Source organism: Macaca nemestrina, chromosome 5, assembly GCF_043159975.1.
Source record: "Macaca nemestrina isolate mMacNem1 chromosome 5, mMacNem.hap1, whole genome shotgun sequence".
NCBI lineage: Eukaryota > Metazoa > Chordata > Mammalia > Primates > Cercopithecidae > Macaca > Macaca nemestrina.
This window is the reverse complement of record NC_092129.1, coordinates 156,943,946-156,967,788: the sequence shown is the minus strand read 5'-3', so window position 1 is coordinate 156,967,788 and position 23,843 is coordinate 156,943,946. Positions and strand designations below refer to the sequence as shown.

Sequence of the window (23,843 nt, the reverse complement as noted above, 5' to 3'; positions counted from 1 at the left end):
ACCGGCTTAAAGATAAACGATATTTTTTAAAAAGTTACAGCTTACCACCCATCAAACACTGACTAACTGATCCCTCCATTTCACAAGCCATAACTACAGCTTTGATGAGACAACAGACTAGTTTCAGTAACTTCTAATAAAAAGACCACCAACCACAGACCGGTTCTGGCCAGTTTACAGACGCTGCTTCATGTCTCTGCTTTACCTTCGTGTCCCTGCTTCACCTTTTGATGTATAGGGGCTAATTGTAATATTTTTAAATATTAAGTCTCAACCCCATAGTAACATAATAAACATAAGTGACATTTAACTTACATGTTTACTTATCATGTATATGCACATTCCCCCTTTGAAAATATTCATAACTCCTCCTATAACCTGTTAAATATGTGTGTGTAGCAAACCTGTTCAGCGTAAAACTCCTGCCCAATCCCTCCTCCCTTGAAGTGTCTCCTTCTGGCTTTGGCTGGAAGCTACACTTTCCAACCTGTCAGTATAGCCAGCTTACAGGCTGTAACTTTTTTTTTTTTTTTTTTTTTTTTTTTTTGAGACGGAGTCTTGCTCTGTCGCCCAGGCTGGAGTGCAGTGGCCAGATCTCAGCTCACTGCAAGCTCCGCCTCCCGGGTGCCCGCCATTCTCCTGCCTCAGCCTCCCGAGTAGCTGGGACCACAGGCGCCGCCACCTCGCCCGGCTAATTTTTTGTGTTTTTAGTAGAGACGGGGTTTCGCCGTGTTAGCCAGGATGGTCTCGATCTCCTGACCTTGTGATCCGCCCGTCTCGGCCTCCCAAAGTGCTGGGATTACAGGCTTGAGCCACCGCGCCCGGCCGGCTGTAACTATTTTTAAAAAGTAAAGTATTCTTTCCAAATTTATACATCTCATGATTTTTCAGTTGACAAAGGTATAGTCTTTAATACATTATTTTAAAAAGCTTAAAAAAAATAAACTTTTAAGGACTTTTAGAAGAACAGGAAATCATGTTATAGGTCATAAAAGAAGAAAACAAGAGAGTTAAAAGCAGAAAAATGAAATGGAAAATAAACATATAAAGAAAATAAACAAAGCCAAGGACTGGTTACTTGAACATATTAATAAAATTGATAACTACCTAGCAAGTCTGATAAGATATATTCTTATATATAAGAGTTCACATAAATTACTAATATCAGAAATGAAAAAAGGACATCACTATACATCCCTGCACACAGCAAAAAGTATATAAGAGAATATTATAAAAAGGCTGGGCGTGGTGGCTCATGCCTATAATCCCAGCACTTTGGGAGGCTGAGGCAGGCGGATCACCTGAGGTCAGGGGTTTGAAACCAGCCTGGCCAACGTGGCAAAACCCCGTTTCTACTAAAAATACAAAATTAGCCTGGCATGGAGGCTCACACCTGTAATCCCACTTACTTGGGAAGCTGAGGCAGGAGAATTGCTTGAACCCGGGAGGCAAGGTTGTGGTGAGCCGAGATCATGCCATTGCACTCCAGCCTGGGCAACAAGAGTGAAACTCCATCTCAAAAAATAAATAAATAAATAAAAATTTAAAAATAAATAAATAAAAAAGGACATCACTATACATCCCTGCACACAGTAAAAAGTGTATGAGAGAATATTATAAATAATAACATGGCAATGCATTTAAAAACGTAGATGAAATGAAAAAATTCCTAGGAAGATACAGGTTACAAAAACTGATACAGGAAGTAATAGAAAATTTAAATAGTCCTATACCTATTAAACAAATGAATCGGTAATTTAAAACCTTACAGAGAAAACTCCAGGCCTATGCTGCTTCAAAGGTGAATTCTTCCAAATATTTATGAAACAAATAACATGAATCTTGCATAAACTCTCAAGCAATAGAGAGAAAGGAACACTTCCTAAAATATGTTGTAAGACAAGCATACTCTTGGGTATCAGACATATCTTTTGTGCCACCTCCGATTCTCTTGCCATCTTACCTTGCAACTTGTTTTACCCCAATAGTCATGGCAACCAATTTCCTCTGTGTGCAGAAAACAACAGGACTTCACTGTTCACCTCTGTTGAACTTCTCATCTTCTACTATAAGGCTTCTCTGTTGCTGTTGAAACATGAGCTGCTGAGAGATCTTTGATATCTGCACATGCACAACTTCTATATGTAGGGCTATTAATGCTCTATGGAGCAAAACTTTGATCAGTTGGATACAGTGGCTGACCAATTTTTTTTTTTTTTTTGAGACGTGTCTTGCTCTGTTACCCAGGCTGGAATGCAGTGGTGCAATCTTGGTTCACTGTAAGCTCTGCCTACTTGGTTCAAGTGATTCTCCTGCCTCAGCCTCCCAAGTAGCCAGGATTACAGGTGTGCACCGCTACACCCAGCTAATTTTTGTATTTTTAGTAGAGATGGGTATCACTGTTTTGGCCATGTTGGTCTTGAACTCCTGAGCTCAACTGATCCTCCCGCTTCGGCCTCCTAAAGTGCTGGGATTACAGGTATGAGCCACCATGTCTGGCCGTGACCAATAAAGTTTACCCACTTTCTTCCCCTAAGTAGACTTTCCTAACACTGCACTCCTTAATACATTAATAATACATTATAATTTGATTCAGTGGATGCTGTTTACATGAGTGTGTTCAGTCTGTGAAACTTCATCAAGGTTTACACTTATAGGTGGAGTTTTACAGATGTATGTTATGCCTCGATAACATGTTTAAGATGATATTATTCGCAATAGCTCCAAAAAACATTTTCAACCTAGAAATAACTCTTACAAACCTGTGCAGGACCTCTATTCAGAAAACAATAAAACATTGCCAAAAGAATGTAAAGAAGCCGGGCGCGGTGGCTCACGCCTGTAATCCCAGCACTTTGGGAGGCCGAGGCGGGCGGATCACAAGGTCAGGAGATCGAGACCACGGTGAAACCCCGTCTCTACTAAAAATACAAAAAATCAGCCGGGCGCGGTTGTGGGCGCCTGTAGTCCCAGCTACTCGGGAGGCTGAGGCAGGAGAATGGCGGGCACCCGGGAGGCGGAGCTTGCAGTGAGCCGAGATCGCGCCACTGCACTCCAGCCTGGGCGACAGAGCGATACTCCGTCTCAAAAAAAAAAAAATGTAAAGAATACCTAAATCATTCTAACAATATACTGCATTAATTGAATGGAAGAATAAAAGATTACAATTCTCCTTAAAATAAATTATAAAGTCTATGCAACTAAATTAAAAGACACTACTGTCGTTAAAATTGACAAGCTCATTCTGAACATTCTATAACTAGGCAAAGATCCAAGAATAGCCAAGACTACCTTGAAAAGCACAGAATGAGAGGATGTACATAGATAGATATCAAAGCTTATTACAATGTTACGATAATTAAGATAGTAGGCAATTTTCATAATGATATAAAAATAGAACAGTGTAACCAAATACAGCATCTAGAAACAGAACCAAATATTTGTACACACAATTTATGAAAAAGATAACAATGTATAGTAGTGAGGGAATCGGTGGTCTTTTTTTTATTTTATTTTTTTATTTTTTTTTTTTTTTTTGAGACGGAGTCTCGCTGTGTCGCCCAGGCTGGAGTGCAGTGGCCGGATCTCAGCTCACTGCAAGCTCCGCCTCCCGGGTTTTTACGCCATTCTCCTGCCTCAGCCTCCCGAGTAGCCGGGACTACAGGCGCCCGCCACCTCGCCCGGCTAGTTTTTTGTATTTTTTTAGTAGAGACGGGGTTTCACCATGTTAGCCAGGATGGTCTCGATCTCCTGACCTCGTGATCCGCCCGTCTCGGCCTCCCAAAGTGCTGGGATTACAGGCTTGAGCCACCGCGCCCGGCCCCGGTGGTCTTTTTAATATGTCATACTACATTCTTTGGATATCTAATGAGGAAAAATAAGTTTTGACCTATAAATTACATAAACAAAAAATTAATATCGATGGATTTTAGATGTAAATGTGAAAGGTGAAAGTATTTCACTCCTGTGTATAAATCTAACAAAATGAATATATATGTGCACTGTGACATATAAAAAAAGTTCCTGTTTTTTGATGTTTATTTATAATAGCCCCAAAATAGAAACAGCGTAAGTGTTCATCAACGGTAGAATAAATTGGATAATAAAAATACAATGGAACATTCCACTGCCATGAAAATGAAATTACTGCTACATTTAGTAACAATTATTAGTTTACAGGCATAATTGAGTAAAAGAAAACAAATACAAAAGAGGGGAAACTATACGACTCTATTTACACAAATTGAAAGGATAGGAAGAAGTGAACTCTGCTGTTAGAAGTTGGGATGGTTGTTACCTTACAGGAAGAAGGGAAAAGTAACTGAAAGGCAGCATAAAGGGAGTCTCTGAGGTGCTGGTAATACTCTATTTCTTGATCTATATGGAGGTTACTCATAGGCTTCCTGTGTGAAAATTCATTTACCTATACCCATATGATTTGTACTTTTATTAAAATATGTTCTAAATCAATTATTTAAAAGTTTGTTTTAGACAATGAATTTATATAATATTAAAGAAACCTAAGAGACATGTAAAACAAATGTAAAAGGAAATGAGAACACAGATAAGCAGAGCACCACAACACCCAGTTGCTTATGCTTTTACAGCTCTTGCTCATGGAGGCAAATTTGGGCTTATGCTTTAGCGCTTCTAAATTGAGGAAAACTGAAGTCACTAGGACCCGCTAAAAATGGAGAACCACTCCACACGTCCTCAGTGTCATACATGCAGATTAATAATAATCTAGAGAGAAAAACTCAACTATCATCCCTAGTGAATGCCCGAAAAGTAGTCGTGTCACTTAGGAATTCACCAAGTAAAGAAATTAGAAAATATCTTCATCTTGTTAAATCAAAGACACGAGGTGACCTACAGTAGATCGGCATCCTGGAAGTGCATTTCTTGAATAGTCCAGGGAGCCTTAAGTTATAAACTTAATTTATTTGAGATTTGTATTGCTTATCAATTGCTGTAACAAATAATTCCAAATGTAGTGGTTTAAAACAACACATTTATTATCTTACTGTGTCTGTAACTCAGAAAATCAAAGTGTTGTATTTGGGTAGTTCCAGCTCAGGGATCCTCATGGGGTTGCAATCAAGATGCCAGGCTAGGGCTCTAGTCGTCATAAGGCTTGACTGGGTCTGGAGGATCTTCTTCCAATCTCCCTAGTAGGTGTTGGCAGGAAGGCTCACTCCCTCCCCAAATGGGCTACTACACAGGACTGCTGGTGACATAGTAACTGGCTTCCCTCTAGAGCTAGATCTATCACTTACATTAGACACAAAGACCACCCCTGGTACATAGGGAACTACACCAGGGCAAGAATATCAGAAGGTAGAGATTATTGGGGATCATCTTAGAGGCTGCCTACCAGATAGGCCCTCTGTCCGCCTATGACCCCAGTCTCTCTCACCAAATACACTCACCACCTTCCAAAAGGGCCTAAGGGTTCCAGAATTTAGTATTTAAATCATATCCAAGTACGTATGAGACACTTCGGGTATGATTTCTTAAGTATGCCCACGCAAATACATAGAAACCTGGCTGTACAAACCAGAAAACACCACTACATCTGTTTTGTTTTGTTTTTTGAGATGGAATTTTGCTTTTGTCACCCAGGCTGGAGTGTGGTGGCATGATCTCGGCTCGCTGCAACCTGTGCCTCCCTCGTTTTAGCGATTCTCGTGCCTCAGCCTCGTGAGTGGCAGGGACTACAGGCATGTGCCACCATACCTGGCGAATTTTATATTTTTAGTAGAGACAGGGTTTCACCATGTTGGCCAGACTGGTCTCTAACTCCTGATCTCAAGTGATCCACCTGCCTCCACCTCCCAAAGTGCTGGGATTACAGGTGTGAGCCACTGCACTCGGCCTGCCACTACATCTGGACAAGAGTTTGACCCCTTTACTTTCAAAGTAAAAGTCTGGTATTGTACCAACCAAGCCACATAGGTCCTAAGAAGAGATTCTTATTCATATTGAGAAATGATTTTAGCACATATCACTAATGTTGACTGGTGTTATAAATGAATTATTAGACTCAGAAAAGACAACTAAGGAGGTGGTTTGAATTCCATGGAGTCAATTCATTGGACAGAAGTGTATTCATGTACTCTGAACATTGCTTGTATTCGCTATTACTTGTTTTTTGTTTTTTTTTTTGTTTTTTGTTTTTTGTTTTTTTTTGCACTAACTCTAAGAAATCAAACTGGTCTATATAGGATGAATGCAAATAGGATCAATACAACAGTCCTTATTCATTTACCTACGATTTGTAAAAGGGAAGACTGAAGAAGTGGAACCAACTGATTCCCTTCAGCAGCTAGTTATTGAACTTAACATTGGCACCCAAAAAAGGACTTTTCTGGTGACCAAGAAAAACAACAAAAGTAATGACAAAGGCAGAGAGGTGGAGAGCAACTAGCTTAAAACAATAAAGTTATACATTGTCAAATACTTATTAAAGCAAATAATTAATAAGGAAGAGAATATCCCAGCAATTAGCAGAAGTTAATGTGGGTTTTGTCATTTCCACGGTGGAATTGCATACAAAGTAGTAATAAAAATGCATCTCAGCTGAGCATACACTTTTGTTTTTCCAATGTAGGACCGTATGGCTCAGTGAGGTACGCGACTTTTGGGTGAATGGTGAGATTTCATAGGAAAGAAACTCATAACTCAGAGCAGAAATGGCGGTTTTCAGGAATGGTTGAAAGCATAAAATCCAGGGACTTGGCTCCAGGGACTTGGCTTTTCTTGGGGAGTGGCGCGTGCTAAAACTCGTAGCAGAGGATGGTTTCGATCCATCGACCTCTGGGTTATGGGCCCAGCACGCTTCCGCTGCGCCACTCTGCTGACCGGATTGCGAAACCCGCTGATCTTAGTTTCAATCATCAAAAGCACCTTTCAGTACCAACAAAATTTTCATTTTCTAATTATTTCATTTTGCATCTGATCGTTTACACTGTCCCTATCTCTGCCAAGGAAGTTGAAGATTCGCTACTCGATAACTAGATGGCCTCAGGCCATAACCTCCGGATCTGTGTTTTCCAACCTGCCAAAGATGGTCTGAGCCTCTTAGCAGACACTCGTTTATCACAGCGAGCCTAGGAGGAGGGCGCCAAGCAAAACACTAGGTGTAGTCTTCTCGAGTAGAATCTAGGCAGTCGTGGAGCGAACGCAGCTGTCACCGGAGAGGAATCGTGTTAACCGTCTTGTTTGTTTCTATAAAAAAATTTCATAGACGATCGTAGAAGAGATTTTTTCCCTTGATGCAGTAAAAATGATCAATGTTATTAAAGTTCAACTCGACTTGTGTGTGTTCTGTGTGACGAAATGGAAAGTATACATAAAAGACTTCCGTTGCATACCTCAGCACAATGTTATCTCCCGAAAAAGCACTCCTCCAGCTGATTCCGTTACAAGCATAGCTAGTGGCTTTTTCAGAAAACACTATTTTTATTTGAAAGAATGATTAACAAACTATGGTTATTAAGACTCGGTATTTGACAGACATGATTTTTTTTTTATTTTTTAATTAACCAAGTGAGCCTGCCACTTCAAGGAAAACAACTGACAGTATTTGTGACCAATGATAAGAGTGGGGCTTTCTAGCAAAAATTTGAATGTTGCAAAACTTGTATCCGTTATCATGAGCCTGACAACTTCCAACTTCTGACTTTTATGAAATTGTTAGTGATAGCAGTGTAATTTTAAGATTTTTAGTTGACAGTAAGTATTGTACATATATATGGGGTATAGAGTGATATTTCGATACATGTATAAATATGTAATTATCAAATGATAGTTTCTTCATTTGCTTGCAAAGTCACAAGATTTTAAACAAAACAAAAACGGTGCCCCTGAAATAAAGAGGATAAATTTGATGTATAGCTCAAATTATTACATGACAGCTACAGTTTCGATTGGATCACTTTTGGGGCCATTTTGACAAAAACACGAAAAAAATAATAAACTAATAAAGATAAGATCTTCCTCTTCTTGTGGCTTATATCAATCAGGGAAGAGAGCTTTTAGGAAGTCCCTGAACACCAGCTCTCATTTGCAGCTTCCTTTATAATGACACTAGACAGGGTCATTCTGGAATATTGCAAATCTTTTATCATTAGTAATGTAAGCTTTTGGATGATGATGGAACATGGGCTAAGGCTAGCATGCTCGTATTTTTTTTTTCTCTCATTTACTCTATCTCCCTGTCCACGCTAAGACTGAAGGACTGCCCTCTTTCATTTTCCTTGGTAAAGTGGCGAGCAGTTTACCAAGGGGAGCCCAAGGACTGTCATCCAATTGCTGGTCACATACACAATTAACCAACTTTTCTTTCACGAATTATCTTTGATGTCATGTCTAAGAACTCTTTAGGCCGGGAGTGATGTCTCACGCCTGTAATCCCAGCACTTAGGGAGGCCGAGGCGGGTGGATCGCCGGAGCTCAGGAATTGGAGACCACCTATTGCAACATGGTGTAACCCCGTCTCTACTAAAAATACAAAAAAATTAACCGGGTATGGTGGCGCGCGCCTGTAGTCCCAGCAGCTTGGGAGGCTGAGGCAGGGGAATCGCTTGAGCCCCAGAGGCTAAGGTTGCAGTGAGCCGAGATGGCTCCACTGCACTCCAGCTTGGGCTACAGAGTGAGACTCCGTCTCAAACAAACATAGCCCTCTGTCCTCACCTAGCCCTCTGTCCTCAAATCTTTGCTACTGGCTAGGTAAAATTTAACGGATTTCTTGATGTGTCCTCATTCTAAGCAAGTAAAAACACCTCTGTTAGCGCCTGGACAGGGACTTGAACCCTGGACCCTCAGATTAAAAGTCTGATGCTCTACCGACTGAGCTACCCAGGCTCGCTAGCAAATATTTCCTTACAGTTCTACAAATAGGATCAATGATTATCACAGTTCAGTGACGTATACACTGCTTCTTACATGTGAAAAAGAGTAACTCAGTAGAACTTTAACTTCCACAGAATCAATTCAACCACCATTCGTTTATGTTTTCTGCAGGTTCATAGAAAAGAAATGTAAGTAACATAAAAAAAATTCTTATTTGTGTAGTTCGTAGAAAGAAAAATAAACAAGAAAACATCTGATTGCTCCTAATAAATATTTATGTAAAGTTTAGTTAAATCTGTCAGCACTGTCATATTTACTGGGTAACAAGAAATAACCAAAAAACACACAAAGAGGAACAAAGAAACAATTAAAAAACAAAAACAAGAGAAGTGGGAAGTTGGCCGGGAGCAGTGGCTAACGCCTGTAATCCCAGCACTTTGGGAGGTCGAAACGGGCGGATCACCTGAGGTCGGGAGTTCGAGACCAGCTTGGCCAATATGCCGAAACTCCGCCTCTACCAAAAATACAAAAAGAAAGTAGCCAGACGTGGTGGCGCATGCCTGTAATCCCAGCTACTCAGGAGGCTGAGGCAGGAGAATCGCTTGAACCCGGGGGGCGGAGGTTGCAGTGAGCCGAGATCGCTCCACTGCACTGCAGCCTGAGGGACAGAGTGCTACTCCGTCTCAAAAAAAAAAAAAAAAAAAAAAAAGAAGTGGGAAGCAACCAGTTGAAAGCAATGGTAAGAGCCTGACAAATCTCATAAAATGTCCCATTATTTATACTTTTCACTGCTCTGGGGTGTTCTTGCCTGTCTAAAAGAATTTTGACTAACGTGATACCTACCACATGTTTTCAGTGGACATCTAACATTTTTCATTAAGTTTAAGTTTTTCTGAAGGATATAGTGACTTGTATCATAGGAATCTAAACACCATAGTAATTTAATACTTACCAACAACCTTTTAAAAGAGGGAGGTGAACAGTGCCCTCTCTTTAATTGTGGAAGATTTTACATTGATCCTTTATTTTTCTGCATTCATAGTGCCATTCCATGTCTCTTATAGAATTTTTATCCTAGTACAATGTCATTTTGTAGTTTTTTTTTTGATCCTTCTCTGACACTTCTTTGGACCAAATATAGATATAAATATTGAAGTCTAATGTTATTTCCTGTTACCTGAAATGTGTGTTAAAGATAGTTTTTCTGGATTGTGTTATATTTGCATCTACTGCTAGTACATAATCAAAACTTAATAGGTAAATAACAATTTTAAAGCCCCTTTACTGGAAGATGTAATGGAAGTCACTGCGGAATTTGTCATCCCCCTTTCTCCACGAAATTGTACGCAATATGCAAGTCCACCTCGATAGATGGAGGTTCTAACTTAGTATTCCCAATTGTTTCCATGTTGGGAGCTCGAGAGGAGAGAATTTTTAGGCTGGGGCAATGTGTCAGAGGCAAACAACTACCAGAAATTTATCAAGTGATATCTTTCCATGGAGTGCCATCACTGATTTGATTCTCAGACTTTTAGGGAAGATACAGAAGTAGATTTAAACTCCAAGTTGCCTGTAGGCCAGGATGGTTTTGATCTTTCAACCTCTGAGGTCATGAGCCCAGCAGGCTTCTACGGCATCACACTGCTTACGAATAGGTAGCACTGCTAATATTCCATTCAATTTTTACAGTTTTTGCAACATGAAGATGGTTTCATTGTTTTCCTGAGTCTTTTTCTTTCCTTCCTCCCTACTCGTTCCTCCTTTTTTCTGCCTCTTGACAATTGGCCCCCTCAAGAAGCAGGAGTCTTCAGTCCCTCCATCTCTATGCAGTCCCAATCTGTCAAATATTTAACCTTTGAAATCCTTTCTTCAAAAGCTTCCTTGAGCTCTGAGGAGGAACTACAGAGAGAATCCAGGAGGAGCCCAGCAAGCAAAGCCCTCGGGAAACCCTGCTTGAGAAGAACTGGGGAGCTCTGGAGTTAACACCTCCGCCTCAGGGACAAGTGTCTTAACCACCTACTATCAAAAATCTCAAAGGGTTTTCTTTGCATACGAGGGAGCCAGACTTTCAGAATTTCACTTCCGACTGGATAATGTTTGGATGCGTTTTGACAGGAACCAGGAGTTCCTGTGTTTGAAAACCGGAGCTTATTTCAGGGAACTGGGCTTTTGTTGAGGCTGCCTCTGAGTTGGTATGTTCTAGGAGTTACATGACTATATGCCAAATAATTTTCTTCTACACAGAAGTGACTAGAAGCCACGCAAATATTGCCCACCAAACCCCAATTTAAAATCTCTACAATTTAACATTCCCAAAACTCCTATAGTCATTCCTCCGACAGAACAAGTGTGACAGAGACATTGACGTGGAAGGGACAGTGAAATTCCTGATTGTTTCATGTCCTCTCTTGCTTGTGGACTTTGCAGTTGCATTTTCTCTGGAGGGTCCTCCCCTTTTCTTATTCTCCAGTTCCTACTTGTCCTTCAGATCTCAGTTTAAACATAACCCATTACCTCTTTCTGAAAGCTCTTGCTGACTCCCCAAGAGAGATTTTAGAAGCTCCTGGAATATACATAGGATTCCTGAGATTATTTTAGTTATGTTAATAGTACTTATTATTACATGTATAAATTAAACGATCGCTTGCATGATCCTTCCCTAAATATTAGCATACTCAGGGCTCAGTCCTTAAATACCATAGACATACAAATGCCTTTTTCCATCTTGGACTGCTGCTTCAAACACTAGACTCACTACCTTTTTTTTTTTTTTTTTTTTTTTGAGACGGAGCCTTGCTCTGTGGCCCAGGCTGGAGTGCACTGGCGCGATCTCAGCTCACTGCAACTTCCCCTGCCTCCTAGGTTCCAGTGTTTCTACTGCCTCAGCATCCCGAATAGCTGGGATTACAGGCACGCGACATCACACTCAACTAATTTTTGTGTTTTTAGTAGAGATGGAGTTTCACTATATTGGCCAGGCTGGTCTCAAACTCCTGAACTCAGGTGATCCACCCACCTCAGCCTCCTAAAGTGCTGAGATTACAGGTATGAGCCACGGCGCCCTGTCTGTAACTGCTTTCTTGACAAGCATTTTTTACCTTTCAAAAGAATGAACTCCTGATTATTCTTTCAGGCTTGCTCCTCAAGAATCTTCCCCATCTCAATAAACAGCCAGTATATCTGTGCTATCATCTGTGATTGCTCTTTCCTTCAGATCCTACATCCCATCAGCTCTACCTTCAAAATATATCCATAACCTAACCATTTTTTACCACTTCCATTGCTACCATACTAGAAAATCTATCATCACATCTCACCCAGATTTTCACAACAGGCTCTTCACTGGTCTCCCTGCTTCTATTTATCACTGCCCTCTTACTATGTATTCTAAATGCAGCAGCAGTGCCTCTGTTCAAGACTCTCCCAGGGTTCCCTTCTCATTCAGTTTAATAGCCAAAGTGCTTCTAGTGGCCTGTGAGGGCTCTTCTCCCTTTTCTTCCCCTCTAGCCACAAGACCCCCTTGTTCTTCCTCAAACGTCAGGCAAACTCCTGCCTCAGGCCTTTGCACTTACTGTTTGCCTGGAAACTTCTTTTCCCACATATGTGCCCTGTTCCTTTCCTTATTCCCTTCAGGTCTTTTCTTAAATGTCACTTTCTCAGTGGGGACTTACCTGTTCGACATCTTTAAAAATGCAAAACATTAAAAAAAAAAAAAAAAAGCCATTGCTATTATCTTTCCTGCTTTATTTTTCTAAGTAATTGCTTATCACTATCTAGTATACTACATATTTTATTTATTCATTTCATTTCTTTGCATTTCACATTAGAATACAAAATCCATGAGGAGAGGAAGTTTTGCCCATTTTGTTCACAGCCATAGTCCCAGTGCCCAGCAGAGTACTTGTGATGTAGCAGCTACTCATTAATAATTTGTTAAATAAATGGTCCACCAGAGTACACAGGAAGTGCTCAATACATAAGTTTTTTCCTGAAAGGGGACAGGAATGGTCTGTTCATTGCTAAATGTTCTGAACTCTGTATAGCTCCCTGTTGTGATTATGTGTGTAAATCTGACCAACTTACTAATCACAGGGCTGTTTAATCACATTGATCCACCACACTGGTCAGTGCTTGTATGAGAAGTTAAAGCTTGACCCTGCAGTAGGACTAAGCATCTGAGACTTATAGTCCCATCTGGGGAGCTGCAGGTGTTGATCTGCGTAATCACTAATTCTTTCCAAACCTTTTCTCTGTCCAGAAACAAACACTGACTCTTGAGCTCCTGGCTCCTAAGAATGAAGATAACACATGAAGCCTTGAGGGAGTGGGAATCTGTTCTAAGAAGACATACTTTTCTCTGAGGTCTCTTTTAGGGCTTTAAGAGATTTTGTTTGTTAATTTGGCTTGTATTTTGAAAAGGTAATACACTCACAGAGTTTAAAAGACAAATAGTTACAGTGAAAAGTTTTCTCTCATCCCTGTCACCTACCTACTTGGTTTCTACCCTTTCCTTCATCCTCCAGAGGTTTCTACTATTGTTAATTTCTTGTCTATTCTTCTTTATCTACTTGCATGTAAATACAAATATAGATTCACATGTTCTGGACCTTGCTTTTGATACTTCACAATATATTTTGGAAATCTTTCCACATTGATATATAAAAAGCTTCCGTGTTTATGTCTTCCTATTGTAAAATATGCAGAGAACTAAATAAGACCTACATGTAGAGCTTTGAAAAGTAGTTTTACAGTGTATACATGTTTAACCATAATTCAGGATAAATAGAACACTGCTGTCATGCCTCTTCAATTCACAACCTCTGCCTTGCACACTCTCTTCACTCCCACAGAAAACCACAATCCTGACTTATGGTAATCATTTATTCACTTTTTTTTTTTTTTTTTTTTTTTGAGACAGAGCCTCTCTCTGTCACCCAGCCTGGAGTGCATTGGGGTGATCTAAGCTCACTGCAACCTCCACCTCCCTGGTTCAAGTGATTCTCATGCCTCAGCTTCCCGAGTAGCTGGGATTATGGGCACCCACCACCACACCTGGCTAATTTTTGTATTTTTAGTAGAGGGGTGTTCGCCATGTTGGCCAGCCTGGTCTCAAACTCCTGACCTCAGGTGATCTGCCCACCTTGGCCTCTCAAAGTTCTGGGATTACAAGGATGAGCCACTGTGCCCAGTCCATTTATTTACATTTTTAATACATTTTACCACCTATACATATATCCCTGAACAATATAACATAATTTTGTTTGGTTTGAAATTTATATAAGTATAATCATACTTTCTTTTTGTGTCGTCTTTTCACAAAATTATTTTTATAAGATTCATTCATATTGTACATATCTCTGACCTATCCATTGTCATTGTTGACTTGCATTCAACACTATCCAATTTTTGTAAATGTGCACTCAGGTTGTTTCTAGTTCTTGGTTATACAAACACTACTACTATGAACATTCTCGTACATATTTGCACACGTGCAAACATTTCTCTTGGATATGTATCTAGGATAAGAAGATATGTATATCCTTAACTTACTGAATAATATCCAACTGTTTTCTAAAGTGGTTTTATCAATTTAGATTCTCAGTAGTAGTGATGAAAGTTCTTACTACTTGGGCCAGGCGTGGTGGCTGATGCCTGTAATCCCAGCACTTCGGGAGGCCGAGGCGGGTGGATCACGAGGTTAGGAGATAGAGATCATCCTGGCTAACGGGCGTGGTGGCGGGCGCCTGTAGTCCCAGCTACTCGGGAGGCTGAGGCAGGAGAATGGCGTCAACCCGGGAGGCGGAGCTTGCAGTGAGCCGAGATCACGCCACTGCACTCCAGCCTGGGAGACAGAGCGAGACTCCGTCTCAAAACAAAACAAAACAAAACAACAAAAAAGAAAGTTCTTACTACTTTATATCCTTACCAATAATGATTACTTTTTGTTTTTTTAATTTTAGCAATTCTGGTAGAAGATCAGTAGTATCTAATTACAGGGTTAATTTGCAATTTCCTAATTTCTAATAAGGGTGATTGCTGTAGTTGTTTTAAAATACGTCCACCAATTATTTGGCATTCTGCCCATCAAAAGGTGGAGTCTAATTTCCCTCTCTTTGATTGTGGGGTGGAATTAATGTCTTGCTTTTAACAAAAAGAATGAAGCAGAAGAGACACCATTCCTGAAATCTCAGACTAAATGATAAAAGGCAAAATACCTTCTGTCTGATGCATTCATATATTCATTCATTACCAATCTCTCTCTCTCAGCTTGTCCTTGAGATCTGGCCACCATGTTGCAAAGAAGCCAAGCAGCAGTGTGGAGAGCCTACATGTAGCTGATCCTATCAGAGTCCAAATTCAGGTTACAGCCAACAGCCAGAATCAGCCTTCAGACTTTTAATTGCTAGAATCTTCAGATGATTTGAGCCCAACTTCAAGCAGCCACAACTCACGCCCAGTGAATCAAATACAAGCTGACCCCATGGCACTCAGATCTAATTGCAAGTTTGTGAACAAAATAAATGTTATTTTAAGCCAGTGACTTTTAGAGTGGTTTGTTTCATAACCAATATATAAATAGAACTATTAACTTTTAATGTGACCATTTTGGATCTCATCTTTTGGGAAGTCTCTATTTTTCCCAATTTTCTCCGTTTTTCTATTGAATTGTCTATATTTTTCTCATGGACTGATAGAAGTTCTTTATATATTCTGTATTTTCATGATAATCCTGGGTAAGTTATTTATATTGCAAATAACTTCTCTGACCTGTGACTTTCAGTTTCATAATTTTATGGTGTCTTTTGATGAACATAGTTCTTCATTTTATTTATTTATTTATTTATTTACTTACTTACTTACTTACTTATTTTGAGATGGAGTCTCACTCTGTTGCCAGGCTGGAGTGCAGTGGCATGATCTCGGCTCACTGCAACCTCCGCCTCCCAGGTTCAAGTGATTCTCCTGCTTCAGCCTCCCCAGTAGCTGGGACTACAGGCGACTGCCATCACACCCGGCTAATTTTTGTATTTTTAGTAGAGACGAGGTTTTACCATGTTGGCTAGGATGGTCTCGATCTCTTAACCTCGTGATCTGCCTGCCTCAGCCTCCCAAAGTGCTGGGATTACAGATATGAGCCACCGTGCCCCGCTTATTTCATTTATTCTTAACTTACAAATTTAATGTCATTAAATTTATCATTTTCCCCTTATATTTAGTATTATTACGTGTTATTCCTTCTTTAAGAAATCCTCTCCTACCCAAAAGTCCTGTGGATATTTTCTATATTCTCTTCTAAATGCTTTATACTTTGCTTTTTACATTTCAGCATTACTGCACCTGAAATTTTAATGTGTGATATATTTTCCATAAGAATATCTAATTGTGTCAGCATGATTTACTGAATAGTTCTTTCTTTCTTTACACTTCTACATTATCCTATTATTATATACCAAATGTGTGGTTTTTGTTTTGTTTTTTTTTTTGTCCATTGGTCCATTGGCGCATTTGTCCATCATTGTACCAATAACCACATTGTCAGTTTACAAGGCTTTAAATGAAGTTTTCACATAGGGTTGAGCAAGTTTTCTTAGTTCCTTCTTCATCGAGAATGTTTTAGCTATTCTTGGCTCTTTACATTTTCCTAAAAATATTTAGAAAAGCTTATTAAACTCAATAAAATGTTGAGATTTTAGTTGGAGTTACATTAATCTATTAATCAATTTTAGATGAATAGATATTTAACAACATTGTAGGATTTTACAACTCATGAATATATACTTTTGTTTCTTTAAGTCTTTTTTTTTTTTTTTTTTTTTCTTTTTGAGATGGAGTTTTGCTCTTGTGCCCAGGCTGGAGTGCAATGGCGTGATCTTGGCTCCCTGCTACCTCTGCCTCCCTGGCTCAAGCGATTCTCCTGTTTCAGCCTCATGAGTAGCTGGGATTACAGGTGCCCACCACTATGCCTGGCTAACTTTTGCTATTTTTTTAGTAGAGACAGGGTTTCACCGTGTTGGCCAGGCTGGTCTCTAATGCCTGAACTTAGGTGATCCACCCACCTCGGCCTCCCAGAGTGCTGGGATTCCAGGCATGAGCCATCACGCCTGGGCCTCATTATTGTATTGCATAATTACAATAATAATAAAATACCCACAAAGTATCTGGCACTTTATATCATCTCATTTAACCCCTAATGTAATTCTGTGTAGGTAATCGTGCATATTTTACAGATGAAGGAAATACCTCTGAGAGGTTATATTAACTGACCAAAAGTTACTCAGTTGTCAAGTGGGGAAACTGGTGCCCTTAACCATTTTCTTTTTTTTTTTTTTTAAGATGGAGCCTCACTCTGTTGCCCAGGCTGGAGTTCAATGGCCCGGTCTTGGCTCACTGCAACTCTGCCTCATGGGTTCAAGCAATTCTCCTGCCTCAGCCTCCCGAGTAGCTGCGCCCACCACCACGTCCAGCTAATTTTTGTATTTTTGGTAGAGACGGGGTTTCACCATGTTGGCCAGGCTGGTCTTGAACTCCTGACCTCGTGATCTGCCCATCTCGGCCTCCCAAAGTGCTGGGTTACAGGTGTGAGCCATCGTACCCGGCCTGCCCTTCACCATTTCCTATACTGCTTCTCGCAAATGTGCATTCCATTTAAGAGAACTCTTCAACATTATCCTGTCGGGGGCGTTCACCAGATTGAGTCTGGTTAACAAGTTTCATGTCTGTACTAGACTGAAGGGAAATGACTTTGATTTCCAGGTAAGTTAGAGTAAAACAAATGCTCCAACTTCCCTGACAGATTTGGGTGGAGAGTACACGGTTATTTAAGAAAGCAACAAACCTTCACCTTTCTTGAAAAATGATTTAGATTTCCTTTGTAATGTGTTTGCTTTGCAGGTGCTCGTATTCAGCTTGCTGCCCAGATTTGGGCACATCACTTGGGAAGAAAGGTCTATTAAAAGTTAATAATTTAAGATTAAGCTCAAAACCACGTTTTTGGGAAAAGGACAACCTCCTACATCTTGACTATGTCTGTACCTTCTGAGCATGTACCTGCCCCATAGAGGCACTTTCTCTTAACCTTTTCACTTCTCCAAGGATTGAGCTACCCTACTGGGACATGTAACCTACCAACCTACCCTCCTGCCTGAATTCATGGTCAATGACTTTATGATGAAACCAGATCATTTTCTTTTCACACACCACCACACCCAGCTAATTTTTATATATTTTTGTAGAGACAGGGTTTTGCCATGTTGCCCAAGCTGGTCTCAAACTCTTGAGCTCAAGTTATCCACCATCCTCAGCCTCCCAAAGTGCTAGGATTATATGCATGAACCAATGCACCCAGCTGAAACCAGGTCATTTTCTATTGAAATGTAACTGATAAGAGATACAACCACTTTAAGACCTCTGCTGACTGCTTATTATCATGTTTCCCTTTAAAGTCATTTGAAACTTTCCTTATTCTCATCACAGGTACATGAGGTAATATGACTCATTTATGGTCAATGGAATATATATTAAAATATTGCACAAAACCCATAGGTCATGCCTCTAATGGGAAAGTGTCATCTTTCAATTCCTGCCAGCTTGAAAACAGGCAAGATGCCTTAACCTCAAAATGTAAGCATAGGTTGAAGACGATGGAGCAATGAGATTGCAAGATCCTATGTTCTTGCTATTATGGACTTCTTATATCTGTGAATTCTGGGTGGCTTTTGTCCTTAAACTTTGTGTAACCACTGATATTTTGAGTCTGTTATAAGATATATTCCTATATACTAACAACTTCTGAATACAGAGCCAAACCTGAATGGAAATCAACTAGGTATAACAAATAACCTTAGTATGTTAAAACATGCACGTAAAGAGAAATGGAAGAAGTTATTTTACATTAATAAAGATTAACAGGCTCCTCTCATAAACAGGAAAAAGCAAATGGATACTTCATGAAGACCAAACCAACTAAGTGATTCACTATTTCAATGGAAGAGTTATTTCCAAAGTTATTTTTGAATAAGCTATGGAAGAACATACCAGAATAAATTAGGCATGAAGGTTCAGTGTCTATAGCTGGAGTTTGGTGGTCAGTTGCTAGAGATAATTGAGCATATCAAGTAAAAAATTCCAAGACAGTTGTGTTAAGTATAGAAGTTAGAAATTATTATGGAGACCTACATCTATTGTCTTAATTTATTCAGAATGCTATTTAAAAATACCTTAGACTAAGTAATTCATAAACAACAGAAATGTATTGTTCACAGTTTTGAGGGCTGGAAAGTTCAAGATCAAGGTGCCAGCAGATTTGGTGTCTGATGAGGGCTTGCTCTCTGCTTGATAGATGATGTCTTCTATGTGTCCTTGCATGGCCCAAATGGTAAACAAGCTCCCCCAGGCTTCTTTTATAAAAGGAATAATTTTATTCATGAGGGTAGCCTTCATTAACTGATAATCTCTCAAAGGATACAGCTCTCAATATCACCACATTGGGGATTAGGTTTCAACATATGAATTTTGTATGGATGCAAACATTCGGACCATACCATTTCTGTACCTTAGTTGTCTATTTAAAGAAATAAAAGATTGCTGGGTAGCTTCAACTTTGATTTGAGTAATCACTGTAAATTTTGATTTAATTCATTTTAAATATATACATATAAGTATATATATTTAAATATATAAATACATAGTGAAAGATAGATGTGGTTATATATTTGTGAGTTGAACCAAACAGTTCTAAGACTCATCTTGCAAATCAAATAAAGTGCCTGCCTTCCTTATGGTCTTGTTATCACAGAACTCACTTTCAGTCAATGTTACTAAAACATCCTCCCTTATGCAGTCAATATTACAACACTCTTCCTGGGTCAGTGAAAATTCACCGAGCATCTTGTAAATCTCTACTTCTCCTTAGCTTCTGTGAAGTTCTAAAACTCTAATGTATGGACCCTACCCTCAAAGAACTTGTTACTGAACATCACAGTACCAATAAGCACTAAACACCATGAGAATATACACTACAGAAATTCAAAAAAAGAAGAGATGAATGTTGAAAGGAGCTGATGAAGGCAAATAATAATAAACTAAAACTATGTATGTGATAGGCCGGCCATGAGAAGTTTGAAAGAGGCAGGAGTAAGAAAAACAAATGAGGGGTGGCACCCAAGATGGCCGCATAGGAACAGTTCCAGCCTCCAGCTCCCAGCGTGGGCGACACAGAAGATGGGTGATTTCTGCATTTTCAACTGAGGTACCGGGTTCATCTCACTGGGGTGTGTCGGACAGTTGATGCTGGTCCGCGGGTGCAACCCGACCAGCGAGAGCTGAAGCAGGGTGAGGCATCGCCTCACCTGGGAAGTACAATGGGGAAAGGAATTCCTTTCCCTAGCCAAGGGAAATTGAGACACACAACACCTGGAAAATCGGGTAACTCCCACCCTAATACTGTGCTTTACCAAAGGTCTTAGCAAATGGCACACCAGAAGATTATATCCCACACCTGGCCCAGAGGGTCCCATGCCCATGGAGCCTCCCTCATTGCTGGCACAGCAGTTGGAGATCTAACTGCAAGGTGGCAGTGAGGCTGGGGGAGGGGCGCCCACCATTGCTAAGGCTTAAGTAGATAAACAAAGCCGCCTGGAAGCTCGAATTGGGTGGAGCCCACCGCAGCTCAAGGAGGCCTGCCTGCCTCTGTAGACTCCACCTCTGGGAACAGGGCATAGCTAAACAAAAAGCAGCAGAAACCTCTGCAGATGTAAAAGTCCCTGTCTGACAGCTTTGAAGAGAGCAGTGGTTCTCCCAGCACAGATGTTCAGATCTGAGAACGGACAGACTGCCTGCTCAAGTGGGTCCCTGACCCCTGAGTAGACTAACTGGGAGATATCCCCCACTAGGTGCAGATGGACACATCACACCTCACAAGGCTGGGTACACCCTGAGACGAAGCTCCCAGCACAATAATCAGACAGCAACACTCACTGTTCAGCAATATTCTATCTTCTGCAGCCTCCACTGCTGATACCCAGGAAAACAGGGTCTGGAGTGGACCTCAAGCAAACTCCAACAGACCTGCAGCTGAGGGTCCTGACTGTTAGAAGGAAAACTGACAAACAGAAAGGACACCCACACCAAAACCCCATCAGTACATCACCATCATCAAAGACCAAAGGCAGACAAAACCACAAAGATGGTGAAAAAGCAGTGCAGAAAAGCCAGAAATTCAAAAAATCAGAGCACATCTCCCCCTCCAAAGGAATGCAGCTCATCGCCAGCAACGGAACAAAGCTAGATGGAGAATGACTTTGATGGGTTGAGAGAAGAAGGTTTCAGTTGATCAAACTTCTCAGAGCTAAAGGAGGAATTATGTAACCAGCGCAAAGAAACTAAAAACCTTGAAAAAAGAATGGATGAATCGATAAGTAGAATAATCAATGCAGAGAAGACCTTAAAAGAACTGATAGAGATGAAAACCATGACACGAGAACTACGTGACAAATGCACAAGCTTCAGTAACCGACTCGATCAACTGGAAGAAAGATTATCAGTGATTGAAGATCAAATGAATGAAATGAAGCGAGAAGAGAAATTTAGAGAAAAAAGAGTGAAAAGAAATGAACAAAGCCTCCAAGAAATGTGGGATTATGTGAAAAGACCAAATCTACGTCTGATTGGTGTGTCTGAAACTGACGGGGAAAATGGAACCAAGTTGGAAAACACTCTGCAGGATATTACCCAGGAGAACTTCCCCAACCTAGTAAGGCAGGCCAACATTCAAATTCAGGAAATACAGAGAATGCCACAAAGATACTCCTCAAGAAGAGCAACTCCAAGACACATAATTGTCATATTCACCAAAGTTGAAAAGAGGAAAAAATGTTAAGGGCAGCCAGAGAGAAAGGTCGGGTTACCCACAAAGGGAAGCCCATCAGACTAACAGCAGATCTCTCAGCAGAAACTCTCCAAGCCAGAAGACAGTGGGGGCCAATATTCAACATTCTTAAAGAAAAGAATTTTCAACCCAGAATTTCATATCCAGTCAAACTAAGTTTCATAAGTGAAGGAGAAATAAAATCCTTTACAGACAAGCAAATGCTTAGAGATTTTGTCACCACCAGGCCTGCCCTACAAGAGATCCTGAAGGAAGCACTAAACATGGAAAGGAACAACTGATACCAGCCATTGCAAAAACATGCTAAAATGTAAAGTCCATCGATGCTAGGAAGAAACTGCATCAACTAACGAGCAAAATAACCAGCTAATATCATAATGACAGGATCAAGTTCACACATAACAATATTAACCTTAAATGTAAATGGACTAAATGGTCCAATTAAAAGACACAGACTGGCACATTGGATAAAGAGTCAAGACCCATCAGTTTGCTGTATTCAGGAGACCCATCTCATATGCAGAGACACACATAGGCTTAAAATAAAGGGATGGAGGAAGATTTACCAAGCACATGGAAAACAAAAAAAAGCAGGGGTTGCAATCCTAGTCTCTGATAAAACAGACTTTAAACCATCAAAGATCAAAAGAGACAAAGAAGGCCATTACATAATGGTAAAGGGATCAATTCATCAGGAAGAGCTAACTATCCTAAATATATATGCACCCAATACGGGAGCATCCAGATTCATAAGGCAAGTCTTTAGAGACTTACAAAGAGACTTAGACTCCCATACAATAATAATGGGAGACTTTAACACCCCACTGTCAACATTAGACAGATCAACGAGACAGAAAGTTAACAAGGATATCCAGGAACTGAACTCAACTCTGCACCAAGCAGACCTAATAGACATCTACAGAACTCTCCACACCAAATCAACAGAATATACATTCTTCTCAGCACCACATCACACTTATTCCACAATTGACCACATAGTTGGAAGTAAAGCACTCCTCAGCAAATTGAAAGAACAGAAATTATAACAAACTATCTCTCAGACCACAGTGCAATCAAACTAGAACTCAGGACTAAGAAACTCAATCAAAACTGCTCAACTACATGGAAACTGAACAACCTGCTCCCAAATGACTACTGGGTATATAAAAAATGAAGGCAGACATAAAGATGTTCTTTGAAACCAATGAGAACAAAGATACAACATACCAGAATCTCTGGGACACATTTAAAGCAGTGTGTAGAGGGAAATTTATAGCACTAAATGCCCATGAGAGAGTAGGAAAGATCTAAAATTGACACCCTAACATCACAATTAAAAGAACTAGAGAAGCAAGAGCAAACACATTCAAAAGCTAGCAGAAGGCAAGAAATAACAAAGGTCAGAGCAGAACTGAAGGAGATAGAGACACAAAGAACCCTCCAAAAAATCAATGCATCCAGGAGCTGACTTTTTGAAAAGATCAACAAAATTGATAGACCACTAGCAAGAGTAATAAAGAAGAAAAGAGAGAAGAATCAAATAGACACAATAAAAAATGATAAAGGGGATATCACCACCAACCCCAAGAAATACAAACTACCATCAGAGAATACTATAAACACCTCTGTGCAAATAAACTAGAAAACCTAGAAGAAATGGATAATTTCCTGGACACTTACACTCTCCCAAGACTAAACCAGGAAGAAGTTGAATCCCTGAATAGACCAATAGCAGGCTCTGAAATTAAGGCAATAATTAATAGCCTACCAACCAAAAAAAGTCCAGGACCAGAAGAATTCACAGCTGAATTCTACCAGAGGTACAAGGAGGAGCTGGTACCATTCCTTCTGAGACTATTTCAATCAATAGAAAAAGAGGGAATCCTCCCTAACTCATTTTATGAGGCCAACATCATCCTGATACCAAAGCCTGGCAGAGACACAACAAAAAAAGAGAATTTTAGACCAATATCCCTGATGAACATCGATGCAAAAATCCTCAAGAAAATACTGGCAAACCAAATCCAGCAGCATATCAAAAAGCTTATCCACCATGATCAAGTGGGTTTCATCCCTGGGATGCAAGGCTGGTTCAACATACAAA

At 40.1% G+C, this 23,843-nt stretch overlaps 2 non-coding genes across 2 annotated transcripts; both read right to left on the bottom strand.

Moving 5' to 3' along the window:
• Positions 1–6,786: 6,786 nt before the first annotated feature.
• On the bottom strand, positions 6,787–6,858 carry TRNAM-CAU (transfer RNA methionine (anticodon CAU)). Its single transcript has one exon. It is a non-coding gene; the product is annotated as a tRNA-Met (tRNA).
• Positions 6,859–8,792: 1,934 nt separating this feature from the next.
• Positions 8,793–8,865, bottom strand: TRNAK-UUU (transfer RNA lysine (anticodon UUU)). Its single transcript has one exon. It is a non-coding gene; the product is annotated as a tRNA-Lys (tRNA).
• Between the last annotated feature and the right edge of the window lie 14,978 nt (positions 8,866–23,843).